This window comes from Aphelocoma coerulescens, chromosome 7, assembly GCF_041296385.1.
Source record: "Aphelocoma coerulescens isolate FSJ_1873_10779 chromosome 7, UR_Acoe_1.0, whole genome shotgun sequence".
NCBI classification, from domain to species: domain Eukaryota; kingdom Metazoa; phylum Chordata; class Aves; order Passeriformes; family Corvidae; genus Aphelocoma; species Aphelocoma coerulescens.
Window position 1 is genome coordinate 6,434,332 of NC_091021.1, and position 21,783 is coordinate 6,456,114.

At 38.2% G+C, this 21,783-nt stretch overlaps 1 long non-coding RNA gene across 1 annotated transcript; it reads right to left on the minus strand.

Moving 5' to 3' along the window:
- Positions 1-2,051: 2,051 nt before the first annotated feature.
- LOC138113276 (uncharacterized) lies at positions 2,052-17,098 on the minus strand. Its single transcript, XR_011152084.1, has 3 exons — positions 16,974-17,098; positions 13,823-13,954; positions 2,052-2,175 (listed from the first exon to the last, which is right to left on the minus strand). It is a non-coding gene; the product is annotated as an uncharacterized lncRNA (long non-coding RNA).
- Positions 17,099-21,783: the final 4,685 nt, after the last annotated feature.

The window sequence follows — 21,783 nt, forward strand, 5'->3', positions numbered from 1 at the left end:
TATAAAACAGTGGTATGTTACACACTATAAAGTGACAATTGATTAAGCAAAATAAACACCCTCCAAGAAGTCCATGCTTATTCCCACTTGAATTTACTTTGTTCCGGAGCTACAAGTAGCTGGAGTTTCTTGGAATGTTTAAAGGCACTTATTTCTTCCTAACAGGGGCCCAGAAACAAGCCTTTAGGAATTTTAAAGGAGTTGCCAGTCTGTTTTGGAGAACCCTCAGTATCTGCCTTTCTTAACAGTTCATCAGATTTCCTGTGGCAGAAGTACTTAAAGAGTTCAGTTTCCCCTGAAATGTAACTCATGTTTAAGTGCACAAACACTGGCTTTAGTCCAGACGAGGCCACTGAGTGGTTTCAATAATCACATGGCACAGGGACTACTTAATGTCACAGATACTCTTCCCTACTTTCAGACTAGACTCTGGTCTTTTTATTAGCCATATGGGCCAATTACTGGATGGTTTGGCAAGAGGTATAAATAAAATGATTCGTTTAAGAACTTTAGTTTTCTCTCATCTAGTTTTTATAATTGGTCTCATTATTTAAATTTTTCATGAAGAAAAAAATTCTATTATTCCATTCAAATCAGTATTTACCATTAAGTTTACCATTAACTTAATTTGTAAAGACAGGCTTCAGATAAAATTAGAAATCCTGAATTATTCGTGGTGAGGTCTACTAATTTTACACTATTATTTCTTATGTGAAACTTCAGTGTGTCAAACCAAAAGGGTTGGTGGTTTGGTTTTTTTCTGGCAGGGAATAAATGCTTCAAAACACTCCCCAGAGAACAAAATGTAGCTGTCACATTGAAGATAATGCATTTAATCTCTTTGTTACATTGCAGCAACTTCAGTAAGCTTTATTGTACTGTGTTTCTTTATAGCAACCCTGCAAAAAATTCATTTACTAAGTAAGCAGTATGATGATCTGTACATTTCTACCCACTTAACAATTAGATTAGTGCTTTCAGAATACTCAAAAGCAGCAGTAAATTCTTTTCAAAAAAGCTGGCAACAAAGTAAGCATGTCAGTCATTCCTCAAAGCAAAGATGCCAGTTACTTTCTAATCTCCTCCGATTTAGGTAAATTTGGATGCAAATTACATATGATTTTTAGCCTTCTATTGTAAATCTTGCTCTACTCAAAACCTATTATACAGGTATTTCATCTTAATTTATTTTGATGCCTATAGCGGAACATATCCTAGTACCAACACAAAATCATTAAAAACACTGACCATGACTAAAATGTGTTCCAATTTTCAAAAAATTCTTTGAAAAACGCACCTGAAGCAAAGAAATTAATTACATGTATAAATCTGGCTGTAACATGAGAATCAAGAAAACAACTCCAAAAAACTCTTTACTCTCTCATGCTAAAGCAGCTCCTGCAAACTCCATTTACTGCACACTAATAGTGAATAGCAAAGTGTCTTCCCAGCACACTCCACTGTCCCAGGATCAAAGTGCCAATCCTACACAGCCTCTGGAAGGATTTGGCCTCTGTCTATCTGGCAGAACCATACAGATATGGATCATTAAAAGTTTCCTTGCTAAAAGTGCAGAATGCTCTTTAAACCATCAAAAAAATGATCCCTCAATATACATTAGAGCCTAGGGAATATCAGTGCTCTGTCATTTTATTTAATATTATTTCTTTTGTCCTTTCCAAAAGGGCACAATTTTAACAAATATTTAATTCACAGACCACAACAGCCTATGCAACACTGAGTACATGTTACAGAATGCTTTCTGTATCAGAAGCACAGAGGCAGTTATCATGAGAATAAAGGATATTTTCTCCTGCTTTGTGTAGAGGAGCATAAAGTTACGCAGGTTTTTCTGCTATTTCTGCTTTTTGGTCATGTCAGCTGCTAAAATTGTCTGTTGTGGATTAAGCAAGGCCAAAACAATCTTGTATGGGGTCTGAGACTGCAGTAACAAACAGAGTAATCCAGGACTTTATAAACTGCATTTTATTTAATGCTGGAGGGGATTATCTGGTATGAAATGTTACAATATAAGAGGAGACTGACCAGAACCAGTTGTTGTCACAACCATGTATATAAGACGTCCATGCCGAACCAGTACCAACTCAACCAGTAGTTGAAAACTGACAAATAATTAACAAATAGAATTGCAGAGGGGGAGAATACGAATTCAATCTGGAAAAAAAAAAAAAAAGAACATGTATTAAATAAACAGCCTAAGACTATTTTTCTAGCTCACAGTAAGGAAACTAGCAAGGTAACTGAACCCATTTAAATACATTCACAAACTGGTTTTGCTAATAAAATTTTCAGAAAGTGTACATGGCTCATCTTGGAAAAGACTGCTTAGAAAGTTGGGTTTTGTAATAGTCCCGTGAGGATGGGATACTAAGAGTTTTGGTGTGCATTGGAAAGAAGCAAATTTAGAATTCAGAGACCTCAAAATGCTTCATGGCTTCTTCTCCATCTATAGGTCCTCAATTAAAGACAGATGTTAAACATATGCTTCAGTCTATTTCAATTTAGGATGTCAGTGAAGCATGAGCTCAAGGCTTATATTGTGCACAGGGATCACTGTAGAAGTGGGGAATTTAGTAATAAGTAATACTTAACTCTTAAGTAGCAGTTTGGATTAGTAATATGAAAGTGTTTAATGTAGGAAATCACTACCATTAGCTTCATTTTAACAGATGAAAGAGCTGCGACACAGAAATGAGTGATTTGTCTCCAGACATACAAAAGGCCAATAAAAAAAGAATCTAGGGAAAAATCCTATATTACCTGATTCTCAGTTCAGACTTACAGTCTCTCCAGCCATCTAATACAACTCTCCCAATGGCTATATTTAACAGAAAAAAATAACAGCACTATGTCAATACAGACACTGCAAACCATCAGAGGGAAATGGCTATGAGACCTTCACATATGCTGTAACACAAATCTGCAGTAAATCTACCCTAACACGGCAAACAGGTGCAACCACTGATTACTTTTTCTAGAGAAATAGAACCTGAACCTGTCAGAAAGTTGGTAGCCCATATTGACTTGAGATGTCTACCTTCATTACACTCACGATTTTGGAACAGTTTCTGAATAACCTATATATCTATTTTTCTAACCTGACAGTTTCCCCAGAGATGTTAAACCAGACATTTGCAAGACATTTTTGACAAAATGCATTTCCAAGAGTTTCCTGTGTTCTCACTGAATTCTTGCCCAACTTCAAAAAATCCCATGCAGACTTACTTGGCTTATTATAGATGCATGAATGAGAGACTGCCAGAAAAAGCAATGGTGCCCAGTACTTGTCATACAACACGGAAGTATCATCAGCAGGTCCTGAAAAAAAGGCCAGGACTGACAACTCTTTAATTTCAGCCTTCCTCAAAGACTCATCCTCATGTGCCATCTCCATTGCCTCTGCCTTCAGGTTCAAACTAACTCTTAAACAAGCTAAATGAAATAACCTCCTGTGTTGGCAGCACAATGTACACAAGACACACATCTGTTACCAAAACTGTGATGTTCCCTTACTGCTTAAGCAGTTGTCAAAACTTATCACTGTCTCTGCTATTTCACTGCTGCAAGATTTATTTAACATTCAAAAAGATGAAGCACAGGACTCACAGCAGCCAGTAAAACAGGTTTAACAATACCAGCATTTGTTCACTACCCCCAAAAATTAAACTGTACAGAGAATTTCAGACATCAATAGAACAAAGCTGTTTTAACAGACACAGTTGACCATTAGACAGAGTATTTATATTCTGTACCTGAGCATGTTCAAAGCCTGGGGACAGTATTTTTCCAACTGATATTTTACTATAAACCTGAAAACAGCATGTTAACAAGGCCATGCTAATGTTCCTGTTTGGAAAAAATCAGATCCTCAGAGTTTCATTACTTATTTTGTAATTATTTTAACTATTCCCTCAACAAAGAGTATTTTTGCTTACTTCTTCAGATTTCAGAGTTTATGTACAGAATTGCCTTTTAACAGCCTCTCTGTGGGCTCCCACAACCTTAATTCATTTGAAACCCATATAAACCTCTATGCCATCTGGTAACTTTTTGCAATCTAATTATCCTGATAAATGCATGCACAATATTAGACATTTTCCATTACAGGGGTGACTAATGTTGCTTCTCTATTTACAAATCTGCCTGCAGATTTCTGTTACAGGCCCATTTGAGGAGGCTAACAGACTTGTTCATTTAAATTTATATCTTACTCGATGCCAAGGTTTTTAGCCAAGAATTACTTGAATTACAAACTACTGTTTATTCAAATCAGTTTCCTGTCGTGTAAATTAACTATATAAAGTAACAAAAATGCCAGAGAATTAGTTTTGCACATTTCTTGTGTGCTACCAAGTGAAATTTTGAATAAAATCTTTGGTGCATTGTGAAAGGAAAAATAATGATTGAAGCTGCAGTTTTCCCCCTCATTTTGGAATTTCAGGAAAGCAGCTGTATGTCTTGATGAAGGTTCTGGAAAGACAGCTGGCTTTGAAGTTTATGTCAGAGCATTGTATGTGATCTGTGCTACACAAGACTACTGAAAAATATTGTGAACCCACAGGTTGCCCAGTGCTGCCCACCCAAACCTTCAGCCCCACAATCCACAGTGTGTTACGTCACATTGGTTCATTCCAGAGAGCAGTGACATCGCTGGCCTGCGGGGCACTACTGGGACTCAAAACCCTCCAGGGGAAGCAAAGCACTTGTGCATCTGTCTGTATGTGCACAAGTGACACCTCAGAACGCTGAAGGGAGGCACAGCAGCTCTGGGAACTCGTGTTCGTTGCTGCTCAAGACAGTAAAAAACACATTAAAAAAAATTGCTGAGTTGAAAGCTGATAGCAGCTTGTCTTGTTTTCCTCATCACTCCTCCCATTTCTTCCACCTTCCTTGTTTTCACATCTCCAGCCATGCTATAGCCTCCCATCCCAGGTTTTTGCCTTGATTTTGTGGTACATTCTGGCATTTTCTCAGCCAAGTAAAATTCAAGCCCTGCCTTCAGGGAATACTCATTGATACAAATCACAAGCCTTTCCACCTGCAACCCCCCAGCACTTTTCAAATAGGAACTGCAGGCTGAAACCAAGAGACCAACACCTTTAAAAGGCAGCTCAAAACACAGGGAGTGGACCTCTGCTCTGCCCTAGTTGTGCACTCCATCAGCAAATGCCACTGTCTGTAGCCCAAAGAAACTTGGAATGGAACAGTTCATGCACCATGGAAAAGTCTCATGGTCGCAGACTGGCCACTGCCAAATTTTCATAATGCCTACAAAAAACAGTTTGTGAAATTACAAAAAAAATAAGACTGATAGAACAAAGAGAGCTACAGTTTATCTCTAAATAGAGAAGAACAGTATTTTGTGCTGTCAGCTTATTTAACATCTGCAAAACTGAGCAAGAGGGAACTGGAGAAATGGTTTCTGTGTATTTTATAGCTATACAGCTAGTCACAATATTAACTAAGATTAGGAAATTCCCTTAAGATTTGTCTTTTGTTGTTAGTTGATGTTATAAGGCTCACAGAACAATATAGTTTACTTTCAAAAGTGCCTTAAACCAGCCACTCAATGTGCTTATGAAACATATCTAAACTCTTAAAGAAATCTAGCTTTTTTTAAACCTTTGAAATATAATCACTTATGCAAACATAAGACATCTACTTATTTCCCAATATATGACACTTTGTTGTGCTATAAATATTACTTTTTATAGAAATCTATTTAAAATGTGAATTATTATATCCGCATTTCTCACCAGCAGCAAATAACAAAGCACCAGTAAAAGGGTTTTTCAGGAAGATGTACAGAACCAGAACAGAGACTCCTGCCAACCATCCCCACTTTCTCAACTTTGCCTCTACTTTTTTCAGCATGTTTGCAATACCATCCTTCAGTTTGGGTATCTGGGTTGCTGTTCCCCCAGGAAAACTGTCCACCAGGGTTTTTATTTTCAGATACTGCTGCAAGTTGCTAAAATGAAGATGATGCTGGCATATCCAACATGACCAAGCTTTTAATTTTAAACTCACCAGTTCCATTTAAGGTGCTGGCAGATAACTGGGTATCAGTGGGCAGAGCACTGAACTAATCCTGAGATGAGAGCTGCCAGTACAAAAGTACACTAATTACACAGTTAAAGATTTTTTACTCTGAACTCTACTGAAAAGGGAGCAGTTGGCTAAATTAGACAAAATTAATGAAAAAAGAAACACAATATTAGACAGGCACATTTATCCTCCTTCAATTCAACATTAGTAGTCTGTTTTGCTACTGAGTAACACCAGGATGGCTCAGCACTAATTAAGCCAGTCATTATCACAGCTAGGTGTTTGCAGCCTTTAAACTTCTCACTCATTTCTTCTCCACTGGTTCCTAAGAAAAGCATTGCCCTTTTTAATTCAAAGAGCAAACAGGTAAAAATAAAAAAATTATCTTATTTAGGGCTGTTAGCCAAGAGATTAAAAAGAGAAAAGCCTTGTACCTCGAGGCATCCTGAAGGATGTGCCAGAGCATCTGGGCCAGGGTGATGGGGAGGGGCAGCTGGTACAGGGGCTCCAACATCTGCTGACACTGCCAAGGTACATGATCCTGGAGAGGATTCCTTGAGACCTGCAGAAAGCTCTGCAAGAGCTAGTGTCACTCTTCACAGTGGCTGCAGGTAATGCTCAGACAGGTGTTGATACTACACAGACTGATGTACTGCTGCTGAAGCAGGGCTGGGAAGTGGGTTTTCCCTTGTTGCTGGGTGAAGATAAGCTTTCATGTGCTGTGATAATGCAGCAAGACATAAAATGTCTGCATTTCATTAAATAACGTTATTAAACAGATTGTCTCACAGCCTCGGTGACAGTACAGGGACACAAAGCTTCATGTTAAATGAGCACCATTCTGAAAGTAAACGTGATGAATAAAACAAGGAGAGAGCTGTAACAAAGGAGAGCTGTAACATCCACAGTGTTTCTAATTAAGACTAAGCTCTTCTACAAGCTTACTGCAAGTTACATGCGCACTTCCTAACACATCCAAAAGCTGATTCTGAATGCCTCAAGTTCTGAGAACATGTCAGGGAAGGCCCTAGAATAGCCAAAGAATTTTGTGACAATCTGAGTCAATAGTGGAAGGTGCCTGAAAGAGTTTGTAGGATTGGACCTTGCAACCAGCCCTTGTATTAAAAATGAAGAGGAACAAAAAGCTAATCATAATTCAGAAAACAAATGTAACTATCAAAAAAGTCTCCTTTCTCCCTAAATGATTCATGATTAATATATCAGTCTCAGGGGTTTTTTAAAAGACTTCAGCAAGCAACTTCACTGAGCTTTCAGATCAGAAAAATCTATCTTAAACCATGGTTTTGAACTGCAAATCCCTTTTGCTTGTCCACGCCAAATGAATCAGCAGGTCTGAATGGTTCCAATCAAAGCGGACACAAGTAATTTAGGGATGGCTGTAGAGATTCCAAAGGAAAGCTACCTGGCTTCAGAAAGCAAAAATCTGCCCCAAACTTTGAAGCAATGATTACAACCACAGAACAGGGCAGCCATGCTTCATAGTGTGCCTTCTTCTTTGGGTTCTCCAGACAGGAGACTCAGGTGGCTCCTGGGCACACTGCATTTCCTCTCACTCCTCAGCACCCTGGGGCCAGCACCCAGCTGTTCAGAACACCAAAGAAAGCAGCTCACCAGGTATCTCTTCTTTAATTCTGAGTGTACAATAAACATGCAATAAATCAGTTCCAATTTCAGGAGTCCCCAAACACGTGGGCTATAAGGGCTTATTTTTCAAACTTTCAAAAGCCATACAAATATGAGTAAAAAGAAGGATGTGGCTCCTCTGCAGTATAGGTGCTACACTAATACAGAGGATGTCAAGTTACTAAATTGCAAAAAAAATCAGTAAATTGTTTTTTTCATTGCAGGAATATATCTTTATATCTTCTTTTTCAGCCACTAAATCTCCCTCCCCATTTATTATTTATTTCTGGGGTTTGTGAAGCAGATAAAAAGAAGAATTATCCACAGAAGTACCATATAAAACTAACTACTTTGAATAGCAGAACCATGAAAGCAATTGATTGTCAGATGAAATTATTTTTCTCATTCCATTACATTCCACTAAGATTTTAAAATAAATGCTCTAAAGAAAGAGACATTATTAACAAGACAGAAATGCTTTTTAAAAGAAGTAAAACAGCTCAATTGGTTTTTTTCACTCTCCAAAAACAAACAACAAAAAAAAGACAAATTTTTGAATATCTCCCAAAACATGAAATTTACTGATTCTTTGGGTTTTTTTAAACCTTGGTACTTAGTATCACCCAAATTCTCCATCAGATGCCATCATATGAGTCTAAAAATTCTTTTTACCAGGATTATTATTTCCCCTTCCATATCAAGGCTGTACTCTGCTATAAAACCATCTTCTAACTCTATCGAAACCAGAAGCTGGGGGAAGGGAGAGTGGGGAGACATTATGGGAAAAAGAGAGGCATTAATTTCTACACACAGTTAAAGTAATGATTAAAAGAATGTAGCAGGTGCGCTGCAGGTAAGTTCTCAGGGCACCCAATGGATAAAAATGTCTCTATCAGGTAGGCAAATATGTGACTATCTGAAAAGCACGGCATTCTGGGATACTGGGACACATTCCTAGACTATTTGTACATTAGGAAAGGTACATCTTCCTCATTAGGTGGATTGAGAAGTAGGCCAGCCAGCCAGCAATTGTGCAGATGCCACTGTGCAGCACTCGGCATCAGGTGTGGTGCCATTGTGTTTGCTGCCTGCACGCTGCTAATGAAAGGCTGGTTAGGAACACAGCAGAGATACAGCTGCTTCCTGCAAAGAATGAGATGGCTCCAAATCATCCAAAAACAGCTGCCAGAAAATTGTCTGAGTTACACAACTTGAGATGTTCAGAGCAGTGGGAACAGATGATTTGCCAGAGTTCAGCCAAACCAGTAAACAGGCGCCAGAGGGACCTGAGCTGGGTTTGCTTCATGCTCCAAGGGGAGGCAGAATAAACTGCTTTCCACAACTGAAATGTTCATTTGCAGCTTCAAGGAAATATGGTTAGCTATGGGAAATCAAGGTTGATTCATAGAAAAGGACAAGTTTTTGGAAATATAGTGATAAACCTCAGAGCCACTCTTTTTGCAAAACCAGAACAACATTGCAAGTCTGATTTCCGATTAGATTTTTCAGTAACGAGTCAGGGGGAAGTCTACCAGAAATGAGGCAAATTGCAGATTGAAAATCATTCAGCTTCCTCAGTAGGTTGTTACAAGCTATGTGAGCAGTATCAGGTGTGCTTATGCAAGTGAAAAAGCCACACTGATTTATGTCAGAGGCGACAGTCATGACTTAGCATAAGAACAATTTGTATAACCTATCTTCCTGCAAGAGCCGTCTGTGTGTAACCATTTTTTTCACCTGCTGTGCAAATGTCTTAATATCTAAACTGCACCCAGTGTGCAAAGCCATGTAGCACCGAGTAAATGATGATCAGCATTTGAAGTCCATCATGCTTGTGTTACAGTGAGAAAGTTATAAAAAATTGTGACACTCAATAGCATAAAAATAAATCTATTAAAAGATAGATTAAGCCAATAGTGAGAGATGAAAGAAGTAGGAGTCTAGCCCTAAAATCCTCTTAAAACACATATAGCAACATTCCTATTTTACATTGCCCACAATTATTATTTACAATTCAATAAGATCAAAAAATATGTAGTGTCTGTCAGCTTACAAGTCCCTTTATTCTGAAGGCCCTGCTAGAATTTTCTTTAACCTCGCACACCCTTAGAATTCACTGGACACAGGTTAAAGTCCTTTCTTACAGAAAAGCTGGGAGTTGAAAGGCCAGGAAGGGGATACTTTTATAATAATTCAATTCTATTCAGCCTGCTACCTGCTAATTGTATTCGTGAATACCTGCTAATTGTATTCATGACTGCTACCATAGTATTTCAGGATTCCTCCTAAACTTAACCCTGTCATATATTCCAGGTTAATGGGGAAGTTGCTCCTGTAAGCCCTCATGGCAACGCTGCCCTTTTGTGTTTATAAAGCTTCAGATGCTTCTCCAAACACTAAGGGTGGATTCAACTCCATCATTTTTTCACCACTGACCAATTTTCATCATAGGAAGACAGTTTATTTATCAAGTCATAAATCATTCTTCTCATTTTGAGGACTTCTGATTTAAACAACACACATGTTCAGCACTGATTCCCAGGCATTCATTTACTGATTATTTCATTATCAGCCAAAGAGCAAATACTGAGAGGAGTTAACTTGGTTTATTGTCAAGCTAATTACTTTTCCTATGCCATTGTTTAAATTATGTAGGAATGTGTTGACAACAGTGTTTGTCCTCAGTGATTTGCTATTTGATGTTGCCTCCAGTATTAATTGTACATTATTAAAAATGATAATAAAATGGTGACACTTGAGTACATACATCCATATAGACTTCCTTTAATTGGGGAGGGGAAAATAACCATAGGCAGTAAATATAATTCCTTCAATCAAATTAGTTAGAATATTTAGTTTGCTGCCTTGGTGAATTTGCTTAAATGCTCCTCTAAATTTTATTGACAGTATAAAGCTGGTTCTAACAGTCAGCTCTTCAGTATATTAAAAGAGCTCATAAATGAATATAAAATATTAAAGAAGGTTGTCATTTATTACAGCTAAAATCAACTGTACGTGCCTAATTCTAATGCAATGGTTATCAACCCTTCCACAGCCAGCACAGGAAAACTCCACAAGAAAAGTGTCTCAAGGCCTGTATTTGCATAAACACTTTCAGATCTTTTTCAGAATTTCAGGCAGAATATGATATTAAAACCTCTTATCTAACTATACAAGAATTATTATTTTTCAAGTAGTGTTTTATATGAACTCACTATTCCTCAGACTAACATAGTTCCACACCATTAATTCCATAATCATGGCTGAGAATTTGGTTCTCACATCTTCATTTTAAAAGGACATTCGCATGCAAACACACATAACCCATCAGTTACTGCAACATTTTAAAAAAAACCTGAGACAGTCATTGAAAAGACTGTATCAGTCACATTAATGATTTCATCTGACATTATACACAAAACCACATGTTTTTACAGTTTCAAAAGGAAAGTGTAGTTTTGATTGTTTTATTGTTGGACAAAGGGAGTGTTAGGTTTAATGAATCTAGGTGGAGATGTCTTTAAATATTTCATAGCGCCATTTTAGGCACTTAATTTTTTTAAAATTTTCACTTTACTGTCACTTTTTAAAAAGTCTCCAGGTAAAAAACAGAATGTGTAATAAAAGAACCATACAAAAGAAACCCCAAAGTATTCTTAAATTCAACCTGTTAATTCATACATTAAAGTTAGATCTTCTCTCTACTGTATTTGAGTATTTGTACATGTAGTTCTATACAGCCTAATGCTACTCGGTTCTCCTGACAGCTCCTGGCAGCAGATCTCTGAAATTGTCATGCATCACTTAAGAGCTTGAGAAAAAAATAATTAATTATACAACTGTTGCCAAACAGCAACATTTCCCCCCCTCTACTTTCATACAATCACTTACATGTGCAGAAACCTGTTGCAAGAGTTACCAAGCAGCAAAGTTTTAAATCCAAGTTACAAAAATCCCAAGGAAGCTAAATAAAAAATAAAATGCTAATAAACCTTCAGCCATAGTGATGTAAAAGTGAGTCTATAATTATTTCTGCCACTCACAATGCATTCTTAACGTATGTCTATTCATCAAGGTCCATCAATTATTATTTAGATCCCTCCCAGCTATCACAAGGGGTGCTGGATGTTTGATGTGGGCCTCTTATGTCTGACAAGGGTTATGACAGTATTTTCTAACTGAGGAGTTCTAAAGTCATTAAAATTGCTCTTAAATTGTTTTGCTGGCCAGAAAAATAGCAAGAAGGTAAATAGGCAGGATGCCTGTACAAAACTCCCCAAACAGTATTTGGTGGGGAGTGTTAGAGTCATCATGGCCAAGAATATCCAAGTGAGAAAAATGAGAACATATTTTGCAGGCTTGGGGCAGAAATTACATACACCTTCTCCTTATGCCCCAGAGAGAGAAAAATCTCCTGAGCTTGGCTCTTTCTGCAGAGTTTCCCTTTGGTTCCTGATTTTAGTGCCGGTTGGTACGACGTGCAGACCATGCTTGATAACCTTTGGCACATCTGGGAGTGCAAACCTCCCAGGGCTCTGGCACCAGAGCTGCAGCATCCCCAGTTGAATTGGGAGCTGATTCTGAGTTGGTTTTCCGATGGAAAAATTCCTTAGCTGAAAAATAAATGAACTGGTATATTTCTACTGATTTCAATGCACTTATAGTCCAAATAAGCTGGATACTACAGTTGATCATATGCCAGTTAAAAGATAACCAAACATAGCACTGTACATTCCTTACTTCCTTTTCTGTACTGAAGCATAAGACACCAAAGCAACCAAAAATCCCTACATGACTCATACTAAGCAGTGATTTCTGTATCTCTTCCTTTCTGACATATTCCTAATCTACTTGAGCACAGTAGTTAAATACCCAGTGGTCTCACTCTGAACTGGGTCAGACTCTTGCCTCAGTTTGTTTTCTGACCTGCCCTTTTCTTGAGAGCAAAGTGACTTCAGTATTGATTTCTCCAAAGGATACAGAGGGAAAAACATGAAGCAGTTTCATTCTGATGGTCAACACTGACAATCAAGTGTCTGGTGCTATAAAAACACTTTCAGATCCTTACTTTAATTTGGGAATATTTGACCTATGACTTGCTATTTGCAAGTACATGAATAACCTCCACAAAGCCAGAGCAGAGAAGAGAAACTTGGACTGAAGGTTTTTTTCCACAAAGCATAAGCATAAATTTAAACTGTCCTGGATAGTGTCACAAAGGTGGCACCAAAAGTAGAAGCCAACTGGGTTGGACACAACTGTAAAGACTTAATGACAAAGCAGTAAGCGTGCTATGAAGTAAAAAACTTCATTCATTTACCAAAAAAAATACCTATAAAACAGAGGTAACTGTCAGTGTTTACCAAGGACTTCAGCAATGCCTCTATTAACTTGTTAGCTTGCGTAGCTGGGGAAAAAATAAAAGGTATTTTCCTAGTATTAAAAAAACCCCAAACCCTAGGTTAATTCTATCAGCAAGGCAAAAGCTGCTTAAAGTTAAGCCTGGTATTTTCAGAAATTGCTCTGAATGGCACTGGCATGACAAAGACCAAGACATGGTGGCTAATTTTTTTAAGTATTGTTTCAATTAAGTGCCTAACATTTGCAATTATGGAGCTTTGAGAAGCTGGGGCAACAACATGTTCTCATTAATTTATCCAGCAATAACAGTTTTGGCACGAGGCTGGAATCGCAGGCCAATAAAACAGATGAGCAGGCAGAGCTGTCTCTCACTGAAAAGACAATTGGCCTCAGTAGGCTTTCTTGCAAAGTCCATAACTAATTAAAGTATTTACACAGACTGAGGGATTGAAGACCTTCGCCAGCCTTTTGGGAGGTGCTCCTGGGAGGGAGGCAAGTGTCCAGGAAAAGCACAAGGAAAGAATTCCACGTGGTTACACACACACTTCTCATTTTACTACCACTAGTGAGATACAGGCAAAGGGAGGAAAAACTGACACCAGTGTGCAATAAAACACTAAATCTATATTTGTCTCATGTTGGATTTTCATCACAGTCAGTATGTGCCTTCCAAATTTCACAGTCAGTATATGCCTTCCAAAATTTTTTACCAATATTAATTATTAATTAGCTTGTAAAATTTTCTTACCAGGTACCCTGGGGGTAGTAAATTTGACCTCTTTTGATGAAGTTCTGAAGAAAGATCAGCTAGTTTCTGCAAACCATTTTTGAAGTGCATATCAGGAGTTCCTCAAAGATGTAAGTATGTTTCCAATACATTCTGCCAAAAAAATACAGTATCACCATCTGAGAAAATAAACCTTCCTGGAGGCTTTGATTACATAACAAGGTTAATTATTCATCTCTTACAGGTTTAATTTCCACAACAAAAAATCCCTGTGGAGACTGGCATCATAAACATTCCAGTTGGTACAGTTACACTTCAGGAAGTCAAATTTAGGCAACACTATATGAGATATGGTACCTCTCTACTTTCTTGCAATTGTGGAGACAAGATTTTTAGAAATATTTATACACTTTCACATTTATTTTAAAATGAGATTTATTGCCTGTTAATTAGTTGAAATTATTGTCAAATGAATACTGATTTTCATCCTCTCCTAGACCAGACACAACACACATCAAAACATCCTGGCATAAGTCTTAAAGTCGCTAATTAAAAAGTAGAGGCAATGTAGTTTGTGCACATACCATTTGTTTTAATTTAACATCATTTAACATACTTGTACTTGCTTAGACCTATTGCCATTTTCAGCAACTTAATAAGAGACTGTTCATTCCTTTTTCAATGATGCCTGAGCCTCTTTAATAGAGGCAATATATATCAGCATGAAATTTTCCAATTTCTACTTTGTCCTAAGTGCAAATAACCAAAACCACCTTCATGCAACCATGTCCAAAACCACATGCACAACCCCCTACATTCTGAGCATAATATTATGTTACAAAGACTGAATTAAGTTTTACTAAACCTGTGAGTAACCTATTGCTGTTTAAGGGAAGGTAATGATGCCTATATAGGTGAAGATTTTAACACCAGATCTTTGAAAAACTGAAATACATACTAGATTCACGTATTCAACATTTTATTCCACAATTCTATTTCCTGCCAACTCTTTTGGTGCTTTAATTATGTACACATTGCCTTCTTAAATAAAAGAAATGCAGTGACAAATAATGAAGTGGGAATGCAGTGAAGAAAAAGCATGTGGATACCTCAAGACTGAGAAGGTACAGCCTCTACTCTTTCACTACTTTGCTCCCTATCTCCTTACAAAAGGAGATGGAAACCAAAACTTAGGTGACCAGATGAAATTCCCTCCTCCAGGACACTGGAATTCCCTCCTACAGCATATAAAAGTCCCTGTACCCCAATGAACACAGGGCAAATTAATGTAGATGTTTTTGTATATGGATACTGACATCCTCATGTATTTCCTCCTCTCAAGAGGAATGGATGAGAATGGAGAAGATTAAAGAGCAGGGGGGAAAAAATCTTAGTTGTTTGATTTTCCAAAATGCTTTAAAACAATTCTTGGTCAAGTCAATGAAAATTTGACTTCTTTTTCTCCTGTGAGCAATTAGACACAGGTGACAGATTGTGGAAAAAACAATCCCATGATGGTATTTTCATTTGGACAAACTAATTGCCTTCTCACTGACTGCATGCCAATAGCAAGGTTCTTCTGCTTAAGGTCCTTACCTAGAGCTCTGTGGAACTGCATTTGTGTCTCTGTCCTGTTATTTCTTGACCCGTATTTTAAGAGGTAAGGCCTAAGTGATGTAGCCACATGCTGCATGACAGAGTCAGCAGGAACCTCTGATGATTCTCAGCCCATTCGTCACACAAAGTGCTTCAGTGAACATTTTTTACAGTTTTTCTACTGCCAAGTGAATTCTCTTCCCCAGCACAACTATTTTCCACATTTTATCAATACTTAAAATACAGGTTACAAAGCAAACCCTTACCAATAAATAAGGGGAAAATTTACACTAAGAAGAAATGGTTAATTATTTTTATCAACATAGCTCAAGGTTCTTTGCCAATGTACTGATAGTGCTTTCCTTCATCAGGGTTGAGGTTTCAAGTACTGAATAACTGAGAGAGAAATAATACTCTGTCATAACTATCAAGCTTTTCAGAATAAGCATGTGGGTTATGATGATACTGAGAAATATAATAGGATGCTCCCAACAGCCACATGATATCTTTCAGCCAGACGTTATGCAGAAGAGAACCTGAATTCAATCAAAGAAGGAAACATCAGATGCAGGGAAGGTGCTTAAATCCTGACAGGTATTATTCCATCACTCAGTGCTATAATCCTTATAAGATTATTTTGGAAGTAAGAACCTACATTTTTTTTCATTCAGCATAAACAAAGAATCATCTCTAACTTTACCTTTGCAGCAGTTCTTAACTTTAGGACAGTGTTAGGACTGAAAGGACTGCCCTTTACCGTGCCTCAGCCATAGCAGAACTATTTCCAGAGAGAGCTACACCGTTCACCACGCACAGAGATTGCCCCTTCTTCCTAACAAACCTTACTTCTACAACGATTAAGAATAAACTCTGCCTCTGCCTCTTTTTTTTTTTTTTTGTTTTGTTTTGTTTTGTTTTGTTTTGACTTTCAGCATTCATTCTTGATTTGATTCACAACAGATCGGCTCTTGGATTTAAAATTAGAGTATCTTCCTGATCTATCTGTGGGGACCAAAATTGCCTCAGGGCCTCTTTCCTTGGCTACAGCTCCATGCAGGGCAAACTCAGAGCACACCTCAGCTGGCAGCAACTGTTCTCCCCAACAGGAGTCCCAGATAGGAGAGATTCAGGGTACAGAAAACAAATAAAACACACTTTTACTCAGTGCTTTCTCAAACACGTTTCAATAACTACCATATCTATCCAAGAACTCAGCTTCCTTCTACTCCCATGTCCTCAAAATTGGACGTGCTGGCTACCAGCATATACCGGGAGCTAACAATTGCCTTATACTAATTTCCCTTTGTATGTTCTTTCTCAATTTGTCTCGGGTTAAAATTCCTATAAAGAGTAAAAAAATGAAACCTCATAAATGAAATTTGAATGCTATTTCTCCCCTCACTGCAGACTAAATTTCACTATCATCATTGAAAAAAAATCATTACAAATAGTCTGCCTGTGTATGTCCTGCCAGTAGCTACACTACAGAAAAAGTGAAAAAAATGATGAACTATTGCAGAAACAGAATGAATTTTGGCTTCTCAAAATGAAATAGAGAAAAGAGGTGGTCACTTACTACAAATGCTTCAGGAAGATAAACATCAGGGAGTGGAAAAGGCAGTACCAAGACAAGAACATGAGAGGCATCAATACATTCAGGCAGTGAATGATAAGGCTGCCAGTCTGGAGTGCTGAGTTCTGGAACAGCCTCTGAATGGGAAAGACAAGACACACTACAGTAGTGTTCTGTGATACAGCTGTTGTTGATGGGCAAGTCAGGAGGTTTCCTTTACTGGTGTTCTCACCTCTTTACGCTTGCTCTTATGCTGATTGAAAAGTCTCCATGCATTGTTAACTGCAGTGTTAAAGAGATAATGCAGCACTTGAGTCTTTCTGTTAGGGAGGCTTCAGATGGGTATGAACACCCTGTCATTCCATTGGAATTCCCTCAGGTTATTCAGAGCACTTCACACAAATGTACAAGTATTCATTTTTAGCTCATACATACACAGAAAATAGTAACAGATCTTTAAAGCCTTGCTTTAATAGCGAAATCTGCCTGCTAAACTTCAGTTATTCATTTTGGACTAGACTGTTCCTGAATGGATGTAAATGATACTATGACAAATCAATTCTCAGGTGACAAAAGCACAACCACAGCAGCCAGCTACACATACTGTCAGAACCTCATATTCCAGGGAAGGTGGTAAAAGGTTATTTTGGACACTTGCTGTTATTTGATCCTCTAATAGCAGTTGGGAATGCAGCCAAACCCCTACGCTGTTGGTGACAACAGACTGACAAATACTTTCTATCAAAGTGATTGATAAACTCTTTTTTAGTAATTGTTTTCCACAACTTCTGAGCTTTATTTCTACCCTGCCTACATAGCCCCTGATGGCTGTCCACTGAACAGCCTCTGATCATTAAACAATCAATTTCTTCAGCAGGTCTGAAAGCAGCAAATTTATAGAGCTGTCACCCCAACACCCAGCCATCTCCACCCTCATTTCTTCTTGACAGGATGGCCGGGCCTGAAGAGGGATAGCAAAAACAAACCAGAAGCACCTTGGAGAAGGACTGAAGAAGGGATTTAAGGAGGAAGTCCACACACTGGATACAAGAAGATTAAGGGATTCTTTATCTTTCACCAACCCAATGAAAATTTCAAACCTACCTAACATGCCTCCCAGGATTTATTCAGCCTGCTGTCACAGGAACAAATATGTTTTATCAGCATTTGCACTGAAAACCAGTGAAGGCACCACACACACCAGCATTAGAGCTCCTAACAAAGTCCTCACTGCAACTCAGGTACAAAGCTCCTTTCTCACAGAAAATGCACAGTTTACAGTATTAAAAGCAAACATCTCCCTTTCTACCCAGAGTTTCAGCTAAATTAATCTTTTGGAACTGCCATAATACAGCTTTTCCTGAATGAAAAAGTATCTTATTATCAATATTATTAATGTATAAAAAACCTACCTCCCAGCTGAAAAGTCTATTAATAATTGGCAAATTGAGCCTTTTCATTATTTTTCATCAAAGGCCATACCATGATACAGCAGTTATTTTATTCTTTATCATCTCTCTCCTTTTATTTAACTCCTGACTTGCAGAAAAGTTTAAATCGTCACAATTGTTTTCAGGAAGGAAATATTTAAAAAGTACAGTATCTGTAAAAGGCCAGGCTACTCAGGTGCAGTAAAAAAATTACAGCTTGCCTTTTACTTGGGCAATACTGCCCTATTACTCCAGTGGATCAAAAGTCTCTCTTATAGGTTCCAAACCTTAAAAAAGGATGATACTTGGTATTAATCTGCAGTTCTGGCTGCAACTTGAGCACTGATCCTTTGAGAACTGTTTTAAAATAAGTTTCAACTATCTTGAAGATGGCACTTTGGGATGCAGGGGTTTTTTCACTTGAGACTTTTCAAAACCAACATATAAGATCTGTGTTTCTAGCTGAAAGTCCCACTTAAAAAGCTTAAGAGTAACATGCAGTACATCTTGACTAAAATATACTTTTCTGACTGTTCAAAAGAGTTAATGATATTTAACGCCCCCAACAACTCTCAACTTCCCCCCATAACTTTAGATGTGCAGAGACCTGAGAGATGTTATAAAATGAGAGACTATTTCTGTATATTTCTTTCCTTGCCAGAATATTCTTCTTGCCTTAAGTAAAGCCTCTCTTCAAAATGTGTCCTAAAAGAAAAAATCCTGGTTTTGGAGAAGACACTGCATTAAGAAGCTGATCTGATCTTCTTAGTTCTCAAATTAATAGTTGATACCAAGTACAGTCTGTCTGACCGAAGACAAACTTTTCAGCTTTTATTAGATGGTCTGAGTATTGCCTGACAGAAGGAATTATTTAATTCAGTTTTAGATTACAGGATCAAAGCTCAGTGAACAGCAGAGGGATTGGTTGGTGGGTTGGATTTTGCTTTTTTGGGGGGGAGGTGGGAGCACATATGTCAGAACAGAAGAGACTTTTAACCCCATACCAGTGAGGTCACATATAAATGAATGGTACTGCTCTTTTAAATGAATGATATTTCAGGTAGTTATTAAAATAAAGAAGTGCCTCATTTTTACTTTCTCCCAGTTTTGGATAAGTGTTTCATTCCAGCACTTATCTTAACATGAAACCTTTGTATGAATTCATAAATATAAATTTATGATCAAATTGTAAGGCAGGGAGAAGACAGTGAAATTTCAGAGTACATTCTTCCCTCACACTGTTTACATCTAACCCAGCCTACACCTATACCTGTGGCACCCCTGGTGAGTCTGTTGATAGCTACAGTGCTACACTAACTCCAGAGCCAGTCTCCTCAATTTACATTCTGAAAATATGCCGTTTTGCACTGAAAAATATGCTGTCTGTTAACATAAAGGAACAAAAAGATGCTTGCACAAGGAAGCGTGTGCACTTTGTTATATTTCCAAAGACATTCAGCACCTAGACAGTCACTTTATGTCTGGATGTACAGAAAGAATGCAACAGGTGGACAGTACAACAGAACAAACTCCTGGCTGCAGGACCACTTTCACCTCTAGGCACAGATAAAGCTCAGCAACTCCTTATCCCAAGGTCTGCAACACTGAAGTAACATAAATACACAAAACTGTCCTTCAATGAGGCCACCTGAACACAGAACTCTGGTCAATGCTGGATGCCTGTGACAATAATTTCTCAAAATATAGGAATTAAACAGGAAATGCAAGGGAACAGCTCAACCAGTTAAAGAAAAAGCAAACAAAAACAACCATCAAGACCATGACAATCAACATGGGCTTAGGAAAAAAAACCCAGGTGACATCAGTGGAGGTGAACAAAATGTCAGAAGGGTACTTGGACACTGCAAGCAGCCAAGTGAAGTCAGTAATATTTCTCTCTGGAAGCTCATATCAGTCCTAGAAAGCACTGAAAGAATTCCAGTTTCTATGAGGTAAATGGGATCAGAAACTTTGCCTTTTTAAGGAAAAAAAAATTGTAAGTAATGCATGAACTTTTAAGGAGCTACTAATTTTATCCATACATAGCTTCTGTTTTGTAGCTGTGTGTAGACAAAAGCTACAACAAGATGGATGCAGGTTGCAAACTTACTCCAAAAGTAGTTTGGTGCCTAAATTTTTTTCATTCTATAGCTCCTTTAAACACTACCACCTAATCTGCCTTGTGAGCAGGCCATTTCAACTATTCTCTGCAGTTCTTCCCCCAAACATTTTACAATAATAGATTTTAAAACACCAGAATGCTTAAAGGCCAGTGGCAACATACACATGGTCTCTTGGTCAACCCAACAGTATTATTAGAGTTGCCACAGTGCAGTGCAAACTTCTGGACAGAAAACATCTCAAGATGTTTGAGTCCCCAGTGTTATCTGTGCTTGCCAGGGTGATCTGCATCCTAAGATACCTTGAACAATTGGAACACCTTGCAGACACACAAAAGCTGACTACACTGCTCAAAGGGTTGCATCTTGCTTGAGTGAAGGGAAATATTTCACATGGCAGTTTGGGCACCCTAAACCTCCTCTTCACACTCCAGCCTGCCCAATCTCCCTACCAAAGCAGCAGTTTGGTGAGCACACGGATTTCCTGTGTTTGCATTTGTAACACAAAGGCTTGTGCAACCTTTTCACATCAAGCCCACCCAGAGACCACAGTAGTTCCATGGTGTCTCCTCCTACCCTCCACTGATCCTCAGTTTGAAAGCCAGAGCTCGTGCTGTCTGTCAGATAGGACACATGTAGCCTCTCCTTTATCTGCCCACTGAATTCTTCTTTTCAGCATTTTAATTTTCTGTCAGTCTTGTCTGAATGGGACAGAAGTTGAAAGGTTTGAAGTGTTTGGCAGCCAGACAACAGACACAGGTGTTTCCACAGGAAACTGCTTTTTCCCTTACACATAAGCCATCACACTAATGCTGGCAGTCCCGTCAGGGGCCTGACACTCCTTTTCAGAGCCCAGCAATAACCAAGCCCGAAGGGTAAATTGTCAAGTGCATACCACTCTCCCTTCCCTTGGCTTCTAAGTGGAAGAGAAGGGTTGAGGAAGGAGGTTCTTCAGACAACACTATCACAATTTACCCTATACTGTACATCTCACTTGGCAGAACTTGGAACAAGCCAACCAAGGCTTCTGCTGTAGAAATCTGTAGCTAAAACCAAAGAGCTGGAGAGCAATCACCATGTACCTAACTCATTACAAGTCTCTCAGAGAATCTGATCATTGGTAAGGAAAACCTGAAAACCTCTTGAAAAAAAATTAAGCACTATTGGATGCAGCAATTTGTATGTGAAATACAGATGACTATAATGTTGATGTAAATGAGAATGTGTCCACAAGACCCTTTAAAAAAGAATACACATCACCTA